The sequence below is a fragment of the Caretta caretta genome, chromosome 12, assembly GCF_965140235.1.
Source record: "Caretta caretta isolate rCarCar2 chromosome 12, rCarCar1.hap1, whole genome shotgun sequence".
NCBI classification, from domain to species: domain Eukaryota; kingdom Metazoa; phylum Chordata; order Testudines; family Cheloniidae; genus Caretta; species Caretta caretta.
The window spans coordinates 10,961,014-10,967,013 of NC_134217.1; positions in this window are offsets into that span (position 1 = coordinate 10,961,014).

Genomic DNA, 6,000 nt, shown 5'->3' on the forward strand with positions numbered 1-6,000 from the left:
TCCTTCTGCCCCTGACCCCAAAAGGTACCACTTTCTAAACCAATCTAATTTTTAGTTTCTGCCATCCTCACAGGGCTATTGCAAAGTTTATTTCACTAGAAGGTGAAACTCAGCCCTATGTAGTGTTACCAGATAGCAAGTGTGAAAAATCAGGATGGAGGTGATGGTGAAAGGGGTGGGGATTTAGGGTCCTATGGCCCCTAATATCAGGATGTCTGGTCACCCTAGACCTGTGCAAAGGGATGGCACAATTTATGCACTGCTTAAGTCTCCCTGTGCACTACCTACATTCTGCTTCTGCCCTCTAGCACATAGGGAGATTTAAGCAGTATGTGGGCCTTGTGTGGTCTCTCTGCATAGGACAGAGTTTTACCCTCCTTGCAAAGGACAGATTCTGGAGTGAAAGGTGCTAGAAAAGTGCAAAATATCATTGTTTTTTTAACAACATTGTCTGAAAGAGCAAGAAATACATTATTTGAGAGACCAGATTATAGTTTCCACCTCACTAAGGAGAATTGAAATTAGATTTTTGCAACACTTCTTTCTGAATTCAAAAAAAGTCATAGCTTACATTTACAGTTTTACTACCAGGGCTCAGAGTCCATAACATTCACATTCAGAGTAGCAAGATTATCTGGCTGACCTTGAGTATCTTTCCAAGAAACAGAGAATATATTTTTCCCTTAAGGGAGCAAAAAATATTTGTGCTTATACATCTCACGTCTACCTCACAAATAAGATACAGGCATCTAGCCCCTCTACTAGAAGAGAGAGATTTTTAGGTCCCTACACTGACCTACTTTAGTAAGAATCCCAATTAGACAGTCTTTGTAATTTAAATGTTATTTTACACTGAAAAACAACAAAAAGCAAGGTACATTATGTTTCAGTGACTCCAGATCAAATATGTTTATCTAACTACCAACCCTGAAAACTTCACTTTGGATCCGAAAGCCATGCCAGATTATTTTTTTCCTCAACTGTTAACATCAATAAAAAGGCTCTGAAGGCCCAGATAAACCCTCAGACACATCTGTGCAACCTGATTGTCATTAGTTGGTTTACACAGGTGTAAGTAATTGTCTCTAATTAGAAAGCTAAAGTGAATAAGATGACAAACATTTAGTTTTATCACTAAAGTCAGCACTTCTGACTGAATATGTGTAGGGAGCAGATTTGTTCTAAGATGAAATTTGCATAAGATGAAATTTTACTATAAAAATATCTAAACATTCTACACATTTCTTTCTTTCCTTGATTCATTGGAGAATCTAATAAAATCCTGCCAGACTTTCAGTGCAAGTCAGTGCCTATATTTGTTGAGTCATGCAGAGAAGCAGAAGCAGATGCTTGTTCTTTAAATCTTCTCATCAAGCTTGATTGAAAAACAAACAACATATTGAAATCCTCATGGCAAGATCTTTTTGAAGAGGCAATTCTATTATTTGCAGTTAGTAAAGATTTTCAAAAAGCCCCATCTTATAAATTATTACATATACAAACTATGTTAAAAGAACATTGTTAAGGTTGCAAAGTGAAGCACTCAAAAATTAGGAAAGCCAGAATTAAGCTGCCTATGCAACCTCTTTTCCACCCACACTGCCTGCAGTGGATGGGAGCTTGGGGATACCCTGCCACCCATGGCAGCTTGGAGCTCGGGGGGCCGCCAGAGGCGGCAGGGGTACTTTACAGCTGCCTGCCCTGTGGGCAGCAGGGGACCTTACAGCTCCCGACCATCACAGGCTGAAGTCACGGAGGTTGCTGGAAGTCACAGATTCCATGACTTCCAGTGACCTCTGTTACTGAATCGTAGCCTTAATTATGATACAGTCGTTACTTACATGATCACATATTTTTCCTCATGAACCCTGCCTCATTCAAAGGACAGGGTGGATTTGCTCTGCAGATGATGATTGAGGGTTGTGAAAGAGGCTGTTCTTTGTAGGACCCCTGCCTCATTTGTTACAGAAGTTGGAAGGTGTGTAGTGAATGAGACAAGAAGAGAAAGGATGATCTCATAGTTAAGACAGTTGAATGCTGCACTGGAGAATTGGATTCTATCCTTGCTATTGCCACTGAGTTCCTTTGTGATGCCAAGCAAGTCACTTAAATCAAACTTTTTTGATTCTGAGGCCTGATTTACAGAAGTGCTGAGCCTTTATGACTACAACTGAAGTCAGTGGATGCTGTTCTTGAATATATAGTACTATAGAATGCCAAGTACTCTGGAAAATGAGGTCCTAAGTTCTCAAATTGGAAACACCAACATTAATGAATATTTTTTACTTTAATCTCTCTGTGCCTCAACTTCTCATCTGTAAAATAAGGATAATGCCATGCCCCCACAGGGTTTTTGTGAAGATTAATTAATTAATGTTTGTGAAGCACTCATATAGTGTAGCGATGAGCTCTGTAACACAGCCCAATAGGAAATTAATAATTCTGTCTTCAGAACAGAGTTTCAATAGTGTGCAGTAAACAAAGCCCGGAGCTATCCACTGAATGATGGAGAAAACAAAACATTTAATAGTTGCTAATTCAGTGGGCATCATCCATCCTGTACACTGAATGAAGCAGGGTTCATGTGGACAAAACAGTATGTGATCATGTAATTAAAGACTGTATCATAATGCATACACACAAGGGGGCGGAAAGGCAGTTGCACAAGCAACCTTGATTCTGGTTTTCCTAGTTTATGAGGCATGACTGCATTACTTGTTAACCTTAATAATTTTCTTTTAACATAGTTTTGGTGTGTAATTTCCTACATTTTAAAAAGGGAAACCGAAACTAAAAAAAAATTCCAATCACATGGCATCATATTGACACCCACATGTGTTGTCAGCAGGGTTGTAACCTTTAGATCCACCACCCGGATTTCTTCCACTTGGGCTAACAGAGTAATTGATAGCAGTAACAGGATGTCAGCCTCTACGTGGACAAGCACTGCAGGCAGATGAGAACCCCTTTGCCAGTGGGTTTCACAGATATTTGCTGACAACGGAGGAATGGTGAGATTTAGGAATCTTGGGTTGGATGGAAATGTGTCTAGTAGGCACAGACTTCTGCCTATTCCTCACATGCTTGACCCCCTTCTGCCCCATCCCTACAAGCTGTTCCAGTTCTGTCTCTATCTCATCCCTGACCCCTTAATCCAATTCCCAAGTCTACTTGCCTACCCAGTCACAGTCTGCATTCTTCAGGCATCACAGCTCAGTCCTGGTCTCCCTGCACAGCCAGTTCTAGATTCCCTCACACAACCCCAAGACCCAATCCCTCCTGACTCCCGGTCTCTCCACATGTCCATACCCCATTCCAAACTCCTTGCCCAGCCAGTCTCAATTCCCCCTCCCAGGTCATCAGCCAAATTATTGCTCCCCTCTTCCTCACTGGCTTCCAGCACCAGTCTACCTCCTCAGGCTGCTCTTCCAGCTCCGCCTTTTCTTCCATTTCCTCCCTAGCTCCTTGTCCCATTCGCTCTGCCCTGTCAGTCCTAACTCTCCCCCTACACCTCAGCTCCTGGTCAGATCCGTCTCTCCTTCCCACTGCCCCCATTCCGCCCCCAGTAATTCCTAGTCCCATTCTCCCCTCAGCCTCATCCAATCTCAGTGTCTTCCTCCCCCATTTCCATCACTGGCTTTAAATTCTGTTCTCCCTAGCCCCACTCACAGTCCCAGCCTCCCTGCCACTGTCTGGCTAAGCTCTCCTTGTCCAAGCAGTCCCAGTATCCCTATTTCCAGTCATAGTTTCTCCCCTCCCCCACCTCTAATCCCTGTCTCATCAGACTCCTTGTTCCCATCTACTCCTTTCCCTTCCCTGGACTTTCATTTATTTCCTATGCACTCAAATCAGATGGCTTCCTCCTTCATATGGGCACCACAAAGGGGTAATTGAAAGCAAAGAAGAGAGAGTTCTGCTCTCAGTGATAGTGCCTAGCCCCACCCCAGTCCAGAGCACCTGCAAGCAACCGTTACAAGGAAAGTTGGGCTTTGCACCTGTAGCCCTAGACTGGACCATATTTAGTCATTCTGGGGGGATGACACACACACACACTCTGGTCAGCACTGGAAGCTACGAGAGGCTGGAGCATGCTCAGCAAGGATGGAATCACCAGAGATTTTAAGTTGTAAAACTCTAGCAAGTCTCTATTAAACATGTGTGAACTGCGATTTTTCAAAGTCTTATAACTTGTCCAGATTTGGGTGACTTTTCATGAGAATGGCAAAAAGTACATCTCTGACCCAAAGGCCAAACCCCCACTCTGCCAAATTTCAAAGCAAGGAGGGAGCTAATGCATTTCAAGGAAAAGGTCTCAAGAATTTTTTATCTTGGGCAAAACAATGTATTTTCCCCTAGCCTCTCTCTCAGAAACAGCTGATCCATTTTGGCTGAAATTGTCCAGAAAATACTCAGCCTCAGGAAGCACCCAACATGGAAAATTTCAGCCCAAACTGTTAAACAACTGTCTTCTGACAAAACAAAGTCTTCTAATGGGAAACCTTGATAAGATAAGTGGTGCTACCAGCCCCTTTATAATTCCTGCCTTGCATTCTTTACAATTGTTGCCTGTCAGTGGCCTGATCTGGTCCTAACATAGGGCCTAATGAGGGCAGACTGCTTTAAAGCATGATTCTGTTTTAGAAAAGTGACTATTTAAAAATGGAGCCTTCTGACTCAATAGGCCTGCGCCCTAAGTGTATTAAGAATCATGCAGTGTATGTTTGCTTTGGTGACAAAAATAATTTCTACTGCTTTTGATTCCTGTTAGCACTGTAGATCCATCACAGCTGTAGCATCAGAGAGTAAGCTGGTGTCTATTGCTTCCTGGGCACCACAATCAACAGAATTCTTTAATAAATTGCAGTTATAAGACCAATCATTTACATCTGATGTAAACCCTGAGCACAGGGTTTACTGAGGGTCTAACTGGACTTCAGAACCTTTATTTTGATGCAGGAAAAAGAAATAAGCCAGCCTGATGCTCAAATCCCAGGCTGACTTTGCAGGGCTATAGGTCACTGACAGACAGCAATCCTGAAACCACACAAGGCCATTTTTTCAGAGTTACTCTTCAAAGTAGACCCACACTTTAAGTTTGACTTTTTGATCTTTTAAGCCATTAATGCTGTAGGCCCTGGCTATATCGGAGGTCATCCGCTTGAGCCTCAGTTTGACAGATATTTGTGTACTGACATCTACCTTTTACTGATTTCTCCATAAAGAACTGTTTTTAAAATAAATTATTTCTTTTCATCCAGTACAGAAGAATTGTTCACCAAGTGAATTCACTCTATAGTAAGGTTTGACTGAACACTACAATTTTAATCTTTAAAAGCCAAATCCTGAGTTCTTTACTCAGCTTATTTTCATTTCTGACCCTTGCAAAACAGCCAATGAGTCAAGGGGCCAAATCCTGCTATCCTGAATTGCAAAACTCTAAGTAAGTCAGTGGAAGTTTTGCCACAGTCAGGAATGAGTAAAATCTGAGTAAGAACTTTGGATTTGGGCCTGTTGGGAGTTTTGCAGGAACAAAGATGGTGAAGTGGGATCCTAATGAGTTTTTACTGAAAGCAGTGTTTACAGCCCCTAGCATGATGGGGTTCTGGTATTTGGCTAGGGCTCCTAGATGCTACAGTAATACAAATAATAAATAAAATAATAATAATAATAAATTAGGAGGAAGCAGAAAAGAAAAAGGAGTAATAGAAAGATGCAAGTGGGAGGGGCAGAGCTGAGTGTAGGGACAATGTGCCAAGTGAGGGCTGCAAGTTTGATCTGTGCTTTTATGTAGAATGAGTGGGTTGAGCCCTTAGGGACAGGTTAGATCTTGCACAAATTCCCATGACTCTCAGCAGCTCTCTAGAGACACAAAGTGGGTGAGGTAATATATTTTATGGGACCAACTTCTGTTGGTGAGAGAGACATACTTTTGAGTTTACAGAGAGCTCTCCTTCAGGAGATGAGCACATAGCTCTTCTTTAGGTTTGGGGAGGAGGGCAT